Source organism: Kogia breviceps, chromosome 4 (genome assembly GCF_026419965.1).
Source record: "Kogia breviceps isolate mKogBre1 chromosome 4, mKogBre1 haplotype 1, whole genome shotgun sequence".
In the NCBI taxonomy this organism is placed as follows: Eukaryota; Metazoa; Chordata; class Mammalia; order Artiodactyla; family Physeteridae; genus Kogia; species Kogia breviceps.
Window position 1 is genome coordinate 62,443,993 of NC_081313.1, and position 17,503 is coordinate 62,461,495.

At 39.1% G+C, this 17,503-nt stretch overlaps 1 protein-coding gene across 1 annotated transcript in view; it reads left to right on the forward strand.

Moving 5' to 3' along the window:
- The first annotated feature begins 310 nt into the window (after positions 1 to 310).
- LOC131754720 (betaine--homocysteine S-methyltransferase 1) overlaps positions 311 to 17,503 on the forward strand; it is a 49,608-nt gene continuing 32,415 nt past the window's right edge. Inside the window, exon 1 of the mRNA XM_067033352.1 lies at positions 311 to 618. The gene's annotated coding sequence lies outside the window, so the exon portion shown is untranslated. The remainder of the gene's footprint in view (positions 619 to 17,503) is intronic.

Genomic DNA, 17,503 nt, shown 5'->3' on the forward strand with positions numbered 1-17,503 from the left:
GACCCTGCTAGAAATTTCCGAATGAATATAATTCACAAAAACATGCAAAATTCAAACATGTTGTCTTTTTCTGAAAGGTGGTATGAAACTCAGTGATTGTTATTGAGGATAGAAATGTAGAAAGACTCCTGGAATTAATGGATATGGGCATAGTTTTTCTGTCTGTATATTGAAACTGAAATTCTACTTTAGCCTGATCATCCACCAAACTTATGAGTATTTAGCCAATATATATATAAAGTATTGGACTTATAAAATAGACATGAATCTTTTAATTGATTAACTATATATTTTTAAAAACACAGGGCTAGAAGGGAGTATTGGGAGAATCTGCAGCCGGCTTCAGGCAGACCTTTCTGTCCTTCATTGTCAAAGCCAGATGCCTAAGGAGTAATGAAAGAAAACACTGAAATAGCAGAATGGAAAAATCCCCCTCAAGCCCCATCTGGAACCCTTCCTCGCGTCTATCCTCAGGCCACCCTGATGTCTCCAGCTGCTGAACAGCTAATGTGCTGTCAATTCAACATAGAATGCATGTTGCATTCCTGCTGTGCTTAAGCTCGGAGCAGGATGCTGGGGGAGATGCAAAGCTGATGAGAAAGGCTTCTCGTCCTCCAGGTACTTACTGTCCAGTAATACTGCAGGACATGCTTTTGAAGGGAATCAAGAATAGTGAAACTTGTCTTTTAGGGTGAATTTGGGATTTTAAAATAACCAAGTCTGTGAGCAACAAACGCAGTGATTAATTCTGGAGACTAAACTAGGTACAGAAGGAGGATAGAGCAGCATTCTAAACTAAAATGAAAGTAATGAGTCTGCCTTTCTTAAATGATTTGTACAATGACTCCAAAGGCAATCCCAAAGGAAAAGATGCAAAATATATTTTAGTATTTTTTGAAATAATCATATAACCTTCCAAAGTGATTACTTTCAGAGATGATTTTACTTAAAGGTGTTAGGTCCCAGAATTTTAAAAATGTGTCTATATAATCACAAATAGCTAGATTATAAACTACTAAGGACAAGGACAATGTGATATGCTTCTTATATTTTTCCTTAAAGTATTTATCATTGTGCCAGGCATACTAATAGATCCTCAATGAGATACTTATTGTTGATTGTTTAAAATAAATAAAAATAGATAAACAGTTTTGGAAGACCTTTTTAAAAGTCAGAGTTCAAATCTATCTTGGTCAAATATTTTCTTGACTTATGTTTGAGCTATTTGCTACATGCCAATTTCTCTCTATTTTTCAAAACAATGTATCAATTTGTAACAATAAAATTAAAAATAATTTATCTTTTATAAAAGTGTTTGAATACTTTAAATTTTACAGACATTCTTTGGAATAGTAATAACAACAAGCATTTATTACTTATTATGTTCCAGGCTCTTGCTTCTTTCTCTCTCTCTCTCTCTCTCTCTCTCCTCTCTATCATATAAATAAATAAATAAATAAATAAATAAATAAATATATATATATATATATATATATATATATATATATATATATATATATGACAAAAGCCAACCTAGATTTATGAAACACACAGGTTTCATTTTGGGTTAGTAAGTGCAATGCTCAGAATAGAATGTTGATGTGATGGAAGTTGATAAAACTTCCAAGAGACAAACAGGTAACAAATAAAGTCCTTAAAAAATAGATTTCCTAGATGGAAAGATTCAAAATTTATATAGTAATTGGATCACATTTTATTATAGATAATAATAAAAATATATTGGGGAAAAGTATTTCAAACCATGTGGTTCTAACTCCAATTTAATAATTATGCCCCAAATAAAGTCAGAAAATTATGCTCAGTCCTCAACTGTTATTGCCTTGGTCTGACAAGACTAGAAAATACATTTAGATAATTAAAAATAATGGAAAAGTGAAAATTATATTTTATGTAGATGAAATGGTTATACAGCTAGAAATCTTAAGACGATCATCTGGAGAGCTCTTACAAACAGGAGAATTCAGTAAAGTGACTGGTTAAAAATTTTATATACAAAAGTCATTGCTTCCTATATACACTTGACAACGATTTTGAAAGTATAGTGGAAATAAAGATCTATTTTATTTTTTCAGCAAAATGATTAAATATCTAGCAGTAATATTACAAAAAACGTGTAAGAGCTGTTGAAGGAAAGTTGATGATGCAAAATAAGACGAATAAATCTACACACATGCTCATAAAGAGAAAGACAATACTTTAAGATACAAAGTTATTCTAAATTGATTAATAAATGTAATATAATCCCAAGGGGAAAAAAATCATGAGTGTTGAGGGGAAACAGACATGCAAACCCTCAAGTGCACATGGGGGCGGGGGGTATATTCTAGGGGTTATGAGAAAATTAGATAAAGAGAGATATGAGGAAGGTGTGGCCTTGCCAGATAACCACTATATATAACATAGTATTTAAAGCCACTGGATACTTGTATTAAAAAAAGTTCAGTGGAACATATATGTATATATATATAAATGTTAATGTATGATAATGTTAATGTTAATGTATGTTAATGTTAATGTATTGATAAAGGGGGTATTATTTCAGGTCAGTAAGGGAAAGCTGGATTGATAGAGGAGGTATTTCAGGTCAGTGAGGAAAGCTAGATTGTTTAATAATGTTGGACATTTGGTCAATCACCTAGGAAGAAAAAGTTGGATCTCTTAGAATAAGTTCAAGGTTGATCAAAGTTTTAAACATAAGTCCATAAGAGAAAAGCCATAAAAGAAAAAAACACATAAATTTCACCATATTAAAAATTTCAATGTGTGCACAAAACCCAAAATACTCTAAACAAAGGTAAAGTCAAATGGGAATAATGTGTAATGAGGGTTAGTAACCACTATTCCAGTAAGGGGGTCTTGAGCTGTCTTAGTTCAACCATCCTCCCACCTATGTTGATGTTGTGAGGAAGGCTCTCCTATGTGATTGGCCTTCAGAACTCCACCCCGTTTTCTTGGGCTTACAGGTGTTTTGAGAGGGAGATGTACCCAGCTAGGGACCAAGCGAAGCCTTGGGGTCAGTACTAGCATCATCACCCTTGCTTGACCATCACTCTTTCACTGTGGGACATGATTCTGTGAGTCAGATGCCCCAGGAAGCACAGGGCACCTGGTAGAGATGATGTGAGGTGCTGGGTAGTGAGTCTGCAGGCACTGACAGGGAGTTCAGGCAGCTTCTGAGCACTGATACATTATTCCTTAATGTGGTACTTAAGGAACCACAGGCCCAGCTTGACTCTTTCCACCTGGGCAGCAGGTCCTCTCCCTTCTTCAGAAATTTCTGGGGATCAATTCTCAGCTCCTGTGGCCCACATGCAGCTCATACTGTCTCTTTCCCACTTCCCCCAATGCCCAAAACCTTTTAAGTTTTCTGAAAAACCTCTTTCCCTCTTGTTCTGTTGATATAACAGGATATTAGACCAAAAGTAATGGAGAAATGAGGTCCACTTTCCTAAAGGCACCCTTATTGGAGGTAGAGAAAATATTTGCTCTTTATCTTCCCAGTGCAGGAAAAAGAGGTGGAAAGAATAATAATTTATTCTTTCTTTTTAATCTGTAAATTATTATTATGCATAATAATAATTTACAGATTAAAGCAATCTGAATGCTAGTATCCTGCCACAAATATTTACATACATTTGATATACTAAGGGAGATTTTCCCTAACCTATAAATAAGAAAATAGATTTCCTTAACCTATTAAATATAGGAAAAGATATACAACACATTCAAAATTAGGTAAATACATGTGAAAACAAGAAGATACCTTTTTTCACCTATCATTAACAAAAACAAAAAAACCCATAATATCTTGTGTTGTTGAGAGTATAAAGAAAAGTCACTATCGTACATATATATGGTTTTTGTAGAAGTGTAAACCTGTACAAGCTATTTGGAAAGCAATTTGGCCATATCTATCCAAATTTAGAATTCACACACCCTTGGATGAGCAATGTCATTTCTAGGAATGTAGCCTACAATTATTTTCATATTTGTGCAAAAGCACAAGTCTGGAAACTGCCAAAACATCCATCAGTGAAATACTAGTTAAGTGATTTATGGAACATGTACAGGACGATAAACCATGGAGCCATTAAAAGGAATACATGCTATGATATCATAGGCTATTGCTTATATGTGGAATCTAAAAAAAATTGATACAAATGAACTTATTTACAAAGCAGAAATAGACTCACAGACATAGAAAACAAGCATGGTTACCAAAGGGGAAGTGGGTGAGGGATAAATTAGGAGTTTGGGATTAACAGTAGATACTAACACATTACAATATATGAAATAGATAAAGAACAAGGACCTACTGTTTGGCACAGGGAACTATATTCAATATCTTGTAATAACCTATAACAGAAAAGAATCTGAAAAAGTATATATATATATGTATAACTGAATCACTTTGCTGTACACCTGAAACTAATACAACATTGTAAATCAACTATATTTCAATTAAAAAAATTTTTTTAATCAAAAAAGAAACAGAATACCTGAGCTCAACATGTAGTGAAGAGGAAGGACCTCCCAGATAAGTTCTAAATGAAAGTATGCTCCCATCCTGTGTGTGTAGAATATTTCTGGGAGGAATGCTTCCCTCTTATGAAAGGAAGACTAGTGATTGAAAGTATGGTGTAGAAGGGAGACTTTGTTTTCTCTGATACCTTTCTTAGTGTCTAAATGTGTTAATATGGGTAGTTATTACTTTTTCAATGAAATAAATTTTTTTGAATTTTTATAATTTTAAAATTTATATCAAGATTTCTGATTGCAAGAGGGAAAATCAGATATCATGAGTTTCCTCTTGTGATACAGAATGAGAAACACTCTATCAGCAATGATGTACCAGCCAAATGTGCCTGAGTGGAATCTAATCAAGCCTTTGGATTTCACTTCCAATTTAGAGGAAATACAGGTGATCTAGGAACAAGGTAAATAACTCCACAACGAAACAATCAGGTGAATCATATTTGCTATAGGCTAGCTGGCCTGGTCCATTCCACAGATCCGTGTATTGGGAATGCTCACGTGTGTAAAACAAACCAATGCAATTCATGGTCTTGTATTGGATCCTAATTTTGACAAGCCTACTGTAAAAGGCCTCTTGGGTACAAATTATGAAAAATTTAATATGGACTTGGTATTAAGGAATCAGAATTTTGTCCTTAATTTTTAGAGATAAATAAGAATTTTTTTTTTTTTTTTTTTTTTTTTTGCAGTATGCGGGCCTCTCACTGTTGCGGTCTCTCCCGTTGCGGAGCACAGGCTTGGGAAGCGCAGGCTCAGCGGCCATGGCTCATGGGCCCAGCCGCTCCGCGGCATGTGGGATCTTCCCGGACCGGGGCACGAACCCTCGTCCCCTGCATCGGCAGGCAGACTCTCAACCACTGCGCCACCAGGGAAGCCCAAGAATTTTTAATGCATACTAAAATGTTAAATTACTATTTATAATTCACTTTAACTATTTTAACAAATAAAAATGAAGGTTTTCTTAAAAAGCAAAATTCCTTAGGTTCTGATTTGGTATACAGAAATTAAGAGAAAGGTCATTGTAAAAAGTCAAAAATGATCAGTGAAACTAAGAAAAACTGGTTTGAACTAGCTCTTTCCGGTTCCATAGCAGATGTTTACTGTACTAGAGAGTTACCAGGAAGAGTAGATGGCCCTCTGATAAACCCTGCAGTGCTGTGTGTAGAAACAGCAACATAGACCGGCAAATTGCTGGCAGGGAAACCATCACAAGGGATCGAAGAGATGTGCTGAAACTAAGAGGCGAAGTTCAGTTGGAAAAACAATTCCTGCTTCACAATGAACACAGCCACGATTTGATACCCTTAAGCAAATGTAAGCAAAGTTAAGCAACCCATTTTGGCTGTACACCCAGCTGCCTTGAAGTCGAGCGGATATTTTGTCTAATCAATAATGAAAATGCTGAAGAGTTTCAGAAGGGTGCAATTTTGCCTGACATCAGAGTTACTTTATTAGAGTTTTGAGCAAAGTAGATGGGGCATGTATGGCACTGCTGGCACTCTGGCAGTCACATTTCATTTCATTCCTGCTATTTGGTCAGAAGAGAAAGGAGAGAAGAGGAGAAAGGGGGAAGTAAAAGTTATATTTTTCATCATAGGGATTCATATGAACTGGCCTCTTCAAAACAGTGAAACTGGAGAAACATCTTTCCATGTGATGGTGACTACATACCATGAAGATTCTGTGCTCTCCTACCAATTATATTCACTCATTCATTCATTTATTCACTCAGCCACTCACTCATCCATTTGTTATTCAAATAACATTTTCCTAGTGCTTGACCTCTGATAGTTACTGCACCCCTGCCATGTGCTTCCAAAGTACCCTACATTTATCATGAATAAGTACAATGTAGTTTTAATACTCCCGCGATCATTCCTGTTTATTTGCCTGTCCCCTACTAGAGGGGTCAGAGAAAATGTCTTGTTTTTTTTTTTTTTTTTTTTTTTTTGCGGTACGCGGGCCTCTCACTGTTGTGGCCTCTCCCGTTGTGGAGCACAGGCTCCGGATGCGCAGGCCTAGCGGCCATGGCTCACGGGCTTAGTTGCTCCGCGGCATGTGGGATCTTCCCAGACCAGGGCACGAACCCGTGTCTCCTGCATTGGCAGGCGGATTCTCAACCACTGCGCCACCAGGGAAGCCCGAAAATGTCTTGTTAATTGATGTATTCCCATTACCTGGCACATTACAGAACTCAAAAAAGATGTGTTGGTTGAATGAATGAATGAGTGGGTGAATGAATGTACAAACCAAGCTAGGGTCAAGGGATGCAAAGACGAATAAGCCACTGACTTATGCTGCCTTGTTGAATTCTCTTGCCAAAAATATTTTGAAGAACAAGTACATGACGTATGACAGACCGGCATCAGATTGTGTTCGTTTGAAAAAGCTGAAGATGGGGAGACTGGTGTGAGAAAATAAGGGGCATCAGGAATCGGAAGGGCATGCTATGCAAGCAGAATGGCTCAGGGGCAACCCCAGGAAAGTCCTGGCTGGAGTAGATGAAGGTAGCGTTAAGGTAGAGGAGGGAGTTGGCACTCAGGATCATTAGCAATGGAAAAAACCACACCTTTAAAAATGCATCATTGCCATTTACAATATGGAAACCGGGCTTCCCTGGTGGCGCAGTGGTTGAGAATCCGCCTGCGGATGCAGGGGACGCGGGTTCGTGTCCCGGTCCAGAAAGATCCCACATGTCGCGGAGCGGCTGGGCCTGTGAGCCATGGCCGCTGAGCCTGCGCTTCCGGAGCCTGTGCTCCGCAAAGGGAGAGGCCACGGCAGCGAGAGGCCCGCGTACCACCAAAAAATATATATATATAATAAAATAAAATATGGAAACCACTTTGAAGTCTAAGAAAATGTAAAGCCAACATGGCCATTCTAACTGTTTCTTGAAAAGATGAATATGGGACACACTATTCCAAACTACTTTTAGCAACAGAAAAATGATAAATCATACTTTTCTGATTAGGAGATTAAGAAATATTGGTTCCCTATTCATGAAAGTTGGGCTTCATTCCATGCTGAAGAAGCCTCACAAGTTGCTATGACGAACAGATATACCTATATGTTCTGATTTCAGGGGCAATATACACCCACCTACACTCCCCTCTAAGAGTGCTTATTTCTCTTACCTACTTGTTCGTCCATTCATTCATTCTCTTCCAGAAATATTTATTAAGGCTGTTATGAGCCAGGCACTGTTCTGGGACTACACAGGGTGATCAAGTGGACTGGTTGGTCCAGGACAAACCCAGTTTTAGCACTGAAAGTCCTGTGTCCTAGGAAACCCCTCTCTCCTAGTCCAAAGTTGGTCATCCTAGAACCTACTTCAGTGAGGTGAAGCTGAAATATTAGATAGAGAGGGCCCTTACTAAAAAGGTTATTTTCAAGAAAAAACTTGGAGGAGGTAAGGACAGTAACACATGGATATCTTGGAGAAGAGAAGTCCAGAAAGGTCAAAGCCCGAGGCAGCCAGCTTGCCCCACGGTTTCGAGGAACAGCCAAGGAGTCAGGGTTGCTGGGGACAGAGTGAGAGAGGAGAGAGTCACAAGAGCTGATATCTGGAAAGTAGGGAAGTCACATTATGTCAGGACTTGGCAACCTTAACAAGGATTTTGGCTTTTACTCTGATTCATATGAGAGGACACTGGAGGGTTTTGGACCAAGAGAGGACAGGATTACTTTGGCTGTTGTGTTGAGAATAAGTCACAAAGAGGTCAGAGCAAGGAAAGAGAGGTGTAGGATTTAAATTGTCTTTTTGTGGCTTCCCTGGTGGCACAGTGGTTGAGAATCCGCCTGCCGATGCAGGGGAGGCGGGTTCGTGCCCCGGTCCGGGAAGATCCTACATGCTGCGGAGCGGCTGGGCCCATGAACCATGGCCGCTGAGCCTGCGCGTCCGTAGCCTGTGCTCTGCAAAGGGAGAGGCCACAACAGTGAGAGGCCTGTGTACCGCAAAAACAAAACAAATCGTCTTTTTGAAAGTTCTGGTTTCTCTCAGCTGTGCCTAAGGAAACTGAGGGAAATGTTATGGTCCATTTAGTGGCTCAGTTTTATCTTTAAAAAAAAAAAAAAAAGGCCAGAGGGAAGAGTCTTTACTCTTTCCTTATCCAATTGTGACTGCTGATTCTCAATTTTATAACGAGAGGGAAGCAGTTTCAAACATGATGTTATCTAAATTGAAACTCAGAGCAGTGCAAACTTACTGCCATGGAGTAGTGTTAAGAATGTGTGGTCTGGGGCCAGACCACCTAAGTCTGAATCTCAGCTCTGCTGCTTACTAGCTATGTGGCCTTGAACAAGTGTCTTAGCATGGGGAAGCTCCTTGTTTTCCTCATCTGTAGGAATAAGGACTATACCTACTCTTAGAGTTGTTGGGACAATTCAATGAGTTAACACATGTGCCTGGAGCAGGGTAAGTACTCATTCATGTTAAACATTATTATAGTTATTAAGTCATCCAGCAATAGATGCTCAGCTTTGAAACAGATGTGAGCTTTCAAAGACAGGGCTTGTGACTTACTAATCACCGTATCCTTTTCAGCCCTGAGCACAAGAGTTGCTGAATGAATAAATAACTGTTACTAAAGCATCAGTCATATTATTTTATGGACTAACAAAAATTGAGTTTAAGAACAGATAACTTGAAGATTATTTTTTTGTCTTGGAAAGTAAATAGTTAGGTCCTGGACACATAAGAGATTACTTTGAAAATAAATTCTATCCGTCAATGTTCTTGTTTGCCAGCAACAGAACCTACTCTACCAAGTTTAAGCAGGAAAGGGTTTATTAAAGATTATGCAGAAGTTCAAAGAAACTCCAGGAGGGCCAGAGTCAGTCTGATCTGATTAAACAACATTGAAACTAGTCCATGGTGACGCCACTGCTGACACCAGATACAAAGACCACCCCTTCCATCACTGCTGCCGTGGCCACACCCATTCCAGAAAAGGGGTCCACTTGATGCCTGCTTCATCATACCCACTGCATCTCACTCAGACTCTCAAGTTGGTGTATGTGATTAGGAGGGCCTCAGTCACAGGCCTGCTACATTCTAGCTGTCAGGAAAGCTGGGAAAGTGAATTTTGGGAATTTTACCTTGGGAAGGCAAGACTCCTAAAATGGGAAATCCCCCTAAACATAAGAAGGATATTCAGGGCTTCCCTGGTGGCGCAGTGGTTGAGAGTCCGCCTGCCGATGCAGGGGACACGGGTTCGTGCCCCGGTCCGGGAAGATCCCACATGCCGCGGAGCTGCTGGGCCCGTGAGCCATGGCCGCTGAGCCTGAGCGTCCGGAGCCTGTGCTCCGCAATGGGAGAGGCCACAACAGTGAGAGGCCCGCATATAGGTATGAGATATATATCATATTGAATGTGTAACTGAGGTTATAAACTGAAATTACAAGTTAGAGATAATGACTGAAATAAAAACCAGAAAGGGGGAAATTCTGTTGAAGTTTTCCATAAACTTTAACGACTGTGAGGACCTGATTTAAAATAGAGTATTTACATAAAACTCTTGGACCTGCTCAATTTATTTTTCCAGATTTTATTTCAAATGGAATACTAAAATAGAAATGTAGCATTTTAGAGCCCAAGGAGAATAGCTCTCCTGGTTCGACTCTATTGTTTGATGAGAGGAAGCTGAGGCCCAGGAAAGTTCAGTGATTTACTCAAGCGTTATTGTTGAAATGAAATTATGTTGAAAAGCCAAATAGTTTTATTGCTTCTTGAAGAAACCTTTTTCATAGCCTCCCATAATACAGTGAGGAAGCAAGTTGCTTTGATCAAAAGGGCCCAAATCTTGGCTCTCTTCAACATCCAGACAGAAAGGCTGATTGCGCTTGCTGTGTTCTTCTGAAGAGATTTATTCCTGCTTCCTCCCCAGGATGCTGTATCCCAAAGCCTCAGACATGAAGAATGAGACCAATAAAATCAATTTCCAGAGGCTATAGTGTGGAAAATACTTCTCCTTTTTCCCTGCTAAATCAAACAACTGAACCGGCTTTCCCTACAAATCCTCTCCTTTTGTTGTAGCATCATAACATTTATTTGACAAATATCTATTGGAGGCCTACTTTGTGTCAAGCACCATACTAGGCGGTGGCCTGAATCTATTAGCATCAGTGCTTTGGGATTCATTTGGAGAGCATGGAAGCTTGCTCCATACAATTAGTCTCTTCTTTAAAATGTGGTAGAAAAACCCACCAGTTGTCAGTTGTTAAAGTAAATAAATAGCCTTTGGAAAAAGTTCTGACTCTTAAAAACATTTTAAGGAACAGAAAAGAACATTTTAAGGAGGATATGATGGTGAAAATAAATTTAATTAACTAATTAGCTAATTAATGTAACTAAAGGCACCCAAGTATGTTCTGTATCTCTATAAGCATCCCCGCTGGATAGTAGGAGAGGAGGACTAACAGGGGACGGCAGCAAGAGGCTGAGTCATCCAAAGAACCAGTTAAAATTTTGTTGCTTGGTTCTTTGCCTACACAGTATCAATTGCCATAGGATAAACTACTGTTTATGTTGATGTGACCAAATGTTAGAGAATGAGGTGAGATAGTGAAAAAAGGAGATTAGGTAGAGTAGAGACACATGTTCAAGTCCAATAAAGGCTCCAACAAAGATATGTGTGATCTTCACAGGTCACTAAATCCCTCTCAGCCCCGATATCTTAAAAACAAACAAAAAAAAGAGTCAGGAAAAAAGACAAACTAAGGAATGAGAAAAAAAATTTTTGCAAATCATATACCTCAGGAGGGTTAATATCCAGAATATAGAAAGAACTCCTACAACTCAACAGTTTTTAAAAACCTATGTAAAAAAATGGGCAAACACTTGAACAGACATTTCTCCAAAGAAGATATAAAAATGGCCAACAAGCATATGAAAAGATGCTCAACATCAGTAACCTTTAAGGAAAAGCAAATCAAAGCTATGATGAGGTATCAACTCATTAGAAATAGCAAGTGTCAGTGAGGATGTGGTGAAATTGGAACCCTTGTGCATTCTTGGCAGGAATGTAAATGGTATAGCCACTATGGAAAAGAGTATGGTGGCTCCTTACAAAATTAAAAATAGAATTGATGGAATAAAATTTATGCTTTAAGGCAGGAAAAGAAAATTTAGCATAACATACTCCCTGCCTGTACTGGGTCCTCCCTTATGTGCGATGTGCATCTACATTATACATTAACCAGACCTCCTCAAAGGTAGGAATGCCTGTTGACCATAAAGATCAACGGCTTTTTTTTTTCTTCTTCTGATGACAGCAACTTAACTCCGTAGAAGATTAATTTTTCCTTTCCTAATCCTGTAAGGGGTCATGGTGACCTATTGCTTGCTTAGTACAAGCTTATTTGGATTATGCATCTTTGGTAAACTTTATGTAAAAATGTCAGTGTGTCATTTTGATGTATAATCCTTTTTCTCCAAAATGTGTAAGACTGTGCCTTCAACTTCTAACAAAAGGAACAGTCCTCAGAGTTTTCTGAAGACTGTCTCCTGGGTTACAATCCTCAGAATGGCTTCATTAAAATTCTATAATTCGCCTTTAGATAGACTATTAATTTTTTTGTTAACAGAATTATCATATGATTCCACCTCTGGGTGTATGCCCCCAAATTGAAAGCAGAACCCAAACAGATTTTTGTATACCTATGTTCATAGCAGCATTATACACAATAGCCAAAAAGTAGAAGTAACCCAGGTGTAAAACAACAGATGGATGGACGAACAAAATGTAGTACATACATACAATAGAATATTATTTAGCCTTAAAAAGGAAAAAAAAATCAGACATATGCTACAACATGAATGAACCTTGAAGACATTATGCTAAGTGAAATAAGCCAGTCATAAAAGGAAAAATGCTATATGATCCCACTTATATGGGGTTCCCAGAGTAGCCAGATTCATAGAGGCAGAAAATAGAATGGTTGTTGCCAGGAAATGAGGGAAGGTCAAAATGGGGAGTCATTGTTTAATGGGTACTGAGTTTCAGTTTGGGAAGATTTTTTAAACGTTCTAGAAATGGATGGAGATGGTGGTTACACAACACTGGGAATGTGTTTAATGCCACTGAACTGTGCACATGGCAATAGTTAAAATGGCAAATTTTGTGGTATCAATGTCTTACCACAATTTTTTTAAAAAAGAGTCAAGAGAATAATATCTGCCTGGAGTAACTCACAGAGTGTTATGCAATCAAATTTGGGGCCTTGTACAAATAAGCAATAAGCACCGAGAACTAGTTCCCCTAATTTGACACTGTGGAGAGCTCCAGACCAGAATTTCAAGCCACTGCAGTGTCTACCGTTTCATATCCTCAATCCATCATGTAACTCTAGCAGACGGCTCTGATGCCCTGGCTCCCATTCCTGCCACACCTCTGACTGAAATTCACCTGTGGCTGCTGAGGCCAGTTACCTGTGGCCAGGCTCACCTGGCCAGGACAGCATCCTCCTTTAGCACTGCTTGAGTCATCATGCTTGCTGGCCCAAAGCTCTCTCCCATGCAAGCTGCAGACCTCTCTTCCCACAGGCAAACAACCAAAAGGGTGAGGGTGTTAACAGCCTCAGGGCAGCCCTCAATCAAGTGGAAAAAAATCCAGTGGGTTAATGCTCCAGCATCCTGTCCCTCCAAGCAGACAATGCGCATAGACTTTCTGGTTAATTCTCAGGAGGTTCCACAGCAGAGGCAATGCAGCCCCACTGCCTATAGCCAGCAACCTCCTTAGGGCACCACACCTGGGCTTTACCCCATCCCTGTCTTACTCTCCTCCTCTTCACTCTGACTTCCCAGAGCCACATCCCAGATAAACTATCTGAAGCCAAATCCAGATCTCAGGAAACCCAGTTAAAAACCTTATGATCCTTAATATTTTTTTATGATCCTTAATTTTATATTAATTTCTTTAACATTTTATAGCTTAACTTTTTTAGCAGTTCTTTGTTCTAGAGTATGTTAACAAATTTATAAATGTTTTGAGACTTGAAACACTTCTTCCTACTTTGGAAGGTGATTGGGTTCCCAAGCCAGCGTGAAGTTCCTACTCTAAAGTTAAATAGGAAGGGGTGGTCAGGGAAGGATTTTCCAGGCAAAACTTTGACCTGAATCTTACAGAATAACCAAGAGCACAAGAACTAGGACTGTACATGGAAGAACTGGAGAAGAGAATACGGTCTCAGCTTCTCATCCAACTGTATAGGCACATGGTTCCTTATGACTCTACAGGGGATTTCTAAAAGCAGGCTGGCTGGGATCAAAAGACTAACTCTTCTGTCACCCCCAGGGGTGCTAAAGGCAGATTGTTGGACACTCAAAGCAGAAAAGCAAGAGAGGTAGTATTCATTTTATTTCAGAAGAAAATAAGACTGGATGGGTGAAGCTATTGGAGATGGAACTTCTCTAGGGCCTTTTGCTTTCTGTGGTCTGACAGACTAACTCCAGAGCAAGCTGACCCAGTGTGAGATGAAGGTAAAGGGAAGGGATGGTCCTGGAAAGCAATTATCTGAAGGAGAAAGAGAAGGAAGAGGGGAGATTCCAAGGGATGGTCATGAGAGAGCTTGTCAAGAGGAGCTCTTGTGACCTGGCTGCGGTCACTGGGTGGGACCCATTCCTTTGTCAATCACTTGCTACCTAATTTCTTCTGGCTAATTCAATAAGTATTTATGAGAGCCAGGCACTGTGCTATGTTTTCATCTAACAATTATTATTTACTTAATAATAGATAATAGACTCTTATCTATTATTTGATAATAGATAATAGACTCTTAATTTGTCGAAAAGCAATGAAAAATCATAACAAGTACAAAAACTAACATGTATTTAAAACTTCTATATCCCTACACTTTATACAGAATATCTAATTTGGTGAGTAAACCAAACTTCTTCCATCTACAGCTAAAACTGTCCTCAGGTAACTTGCAAAGAGAAGGAAATAAAACCCCAAGCCCAGCCCTGAGGGGCAAGAATGAAGTAATTTCAGGGTGGTCTATTGCTACATTCATATTTATCCTCACAGAATTGGCTCTGTGCTCCCCAGTTCTGAAGTTTTGAAATGGAAGCCAGGCATTTCTTTTCACCACCTATGTGGCTACAGTAGTTTCAGCCTCCATCAACTCTACCCGGAATACAGCTTTTGCCCTTGTTCTTCTACAACTAGTCTCACCCTAGCAGCCAGAACAGGGTTTCTAAAATGTAAGTCAGTTGAATGTGGGCTGGCCTTAGTGACTGGCTTCCAAAGAATAGAAACTGGAAAGGGGAAAATATTAACTTTATAGTGGAGAAAACTGGCAGACCCACGTGAAACAAGTGATCAGGTTAATATCACCTTATCAGGTAGATATCTGTGGCCCAGATATGATGGAATGAAAAGGGAACATCACTCCTATAGTATTCTTTCCAAAAGTCCATCACTCCATTCTAATCATAAGGAAAACATCAAACAAATCTGGACTGATAGATATTCTACAAAATACCTGATCAGTAATCCTCAAGACTGTCAAGGTCATGAAAAACAAGGAAATCATGAGAAATTGTCCAGACTAGAGGACACCAGGAGACATGACAACTAAATGCCATGTAGTAGCCCCGACTGGATTCTCGAACAGAAAAAGGACATTAATGGAAAAACTGGTAAAAACTTTTTAAAGTCTGGAGTTAATGTAATAGGAGGAAACCAATGGTGGTTTCTTAGTTTTGAGACATATACCACAGTCGTGTAAGATGATAACATCAAGGGAACAAAGTGGGTGAGCCAGCCTACTTGTAGAAATTCTCAGAACTGGGTTATAAAAAGCTGTAGGCTGATACTGGAGCCTATATTGGGGTAAGAAGCTGAACTACCTGTGCTATCTTTGCAACTGTTTTTAAACCTAAAACTAGTTTAAAATAAAAATGTTACTTAAAAAGAAGGAAAGAAACATAATGGAGGGAAAACCCTCCAAGGGTCCCTAGCTCTTACTAATGCCAAGTTCTTACAGGGGTCTGTCACCCCTATTTAAAGTTGCAACACCCTTCCTGGAGTGACCTATCCCCCATCCCTGTTTCATTTTTCTGCAGAGCATTTAATGTTTCCTAACATATATATCATTTACTTATTTATTTGCATATTGTCTGTCTTCTCTCCCCACCTTAACCACCAGAATGTAAACACCAAGACATCAGGAAATTTTGTCTCTTTTGTTCACTGGGGTGAATAAAATAGGGCTCAATACTTATTGAAGGAATAAATGAAAGCATGGATCAGTGAATCCATTCTACCTGAAAACCCTTACGACTGTAACTCTAAAACTCACCTTCAATAGCTCTAGTTTCAAAACTAAAATGACCAAGTGGAGAAAGCAAGTAAATGTCTGATAATACAAAGTTAACTATCTTCCAGACTTGCCACAAACATGGATACTTTGGAGATACTGTGGATTTGGTTCCAGACCACTACAATAAGCAAATATCACAATAAAGCAAGTCATATGAGTTTTCTGTTTTCTCAGGGCATATGAAAGTTATGTTCACATTATACTGTAGCCTATTAAGTGTGTAATAGTATTATGTCTAAAAAAACAATGAACATATACTTTAATTAAAAAATATTTTATTGCTAACCATCATCTGAGCCTTCGATCTTTTTGCTGGTGGAGGGTCTTGCCTCAGTGTTGATGGCTGCTGACTGATCAGGCTGGTGGCTGCTGAAGGTGGGGTGGTAGTGACCATTTCTTAAAATAAAACAGTGAAGTTTGCCACATTGATTGACTCTTCTGTCTACAAATGATTTCTCTGAAGCACGCAACGCTGTTTGATAGCATTTTAACCACAGTAGAACTTCTTTCAGAATTGGAGTCGATCCTCTCAAACCCTGGGGTTGCTTTATCAACCAAGTTGGTAATTCCTAGATCCTAAATCCTAAATCCTTTGTCATCATTTCAACAATCTCCACATCATCTTCACCAGGAGTAGATTCCATCTCAAGAAACCACTTTCTTTGCCCATCCATAAGAAGCAACTCCTTATCAATTAACATTTTATCTTGAGATTGCAGCAATTCAGTCACATCTTCAGGCTCCACATCTAATACCAGTCTCTTGCTATTCCCACCACATCTGCAGTGACTTTCTTCACTGAAGTCTTGAACCCCTCAAAGTCAACCCTGAGGGTTGGAATCAACTTCTTCCAAACTCCTGTTATGCTGACATTTTGACCTCTTCCCATGAATCACAAATATTCGTAATGGCATCTAGAATGGTGAGTCCTTTGCAGAAGGTTTTCAATTGACTTTGCCCAGATCCATCAGAGGAATCACAATCTATGACAGCTATAGCCTTAAAAAATGTATTTCTTAAATAACAAGACTTGAAAGTCAAAGTGATTCCTTGATCCATGGGCTGCAGAATGGATGCTGTATTAGTAGGCAGGAAAAAAAACCAAACATGAATCTCATTGTACATCTCCATCAGAGCTCTTTGGTGACCACGTGCATTATCAATGAGCAGTCATATTTTGCAAAGAATCTTTTTTTCTGAGCACTAGATCTCAGCAGTGGGCTTAAAATATTCAATAAACCTGTTGTCATCAAATGTGCTGTCATCCAGACTTTGTTGTTCCATTTATAGAGCACAGGCAGAGCAGGTTTAGCATAATTCTTAAGCACCCTAGGATTTTCAGAATGGTAAACAAGCATTGGCTTCAACTTAAAGTCACCAGCTGCATTAGTCCCTAACAAAAGAAGCAGCCTGTCCTTTGAAACTTTGAAGCTAAGGCATTGACTTCTTCCTCTCTAGGTATGAAAGTCCTAGATGGCATCTTCTTCCAATAGAAGGCTATTTTGCCTACATTGAAAACTTGTTGTTTAGTGTAGCCACCTTCATTAATAACCTTAGCTAGATCTTCTGGATAACTTGCTGCAGCTTCTACATCTGCGCTTGCTGCTTCATCTTGCATTTTGAT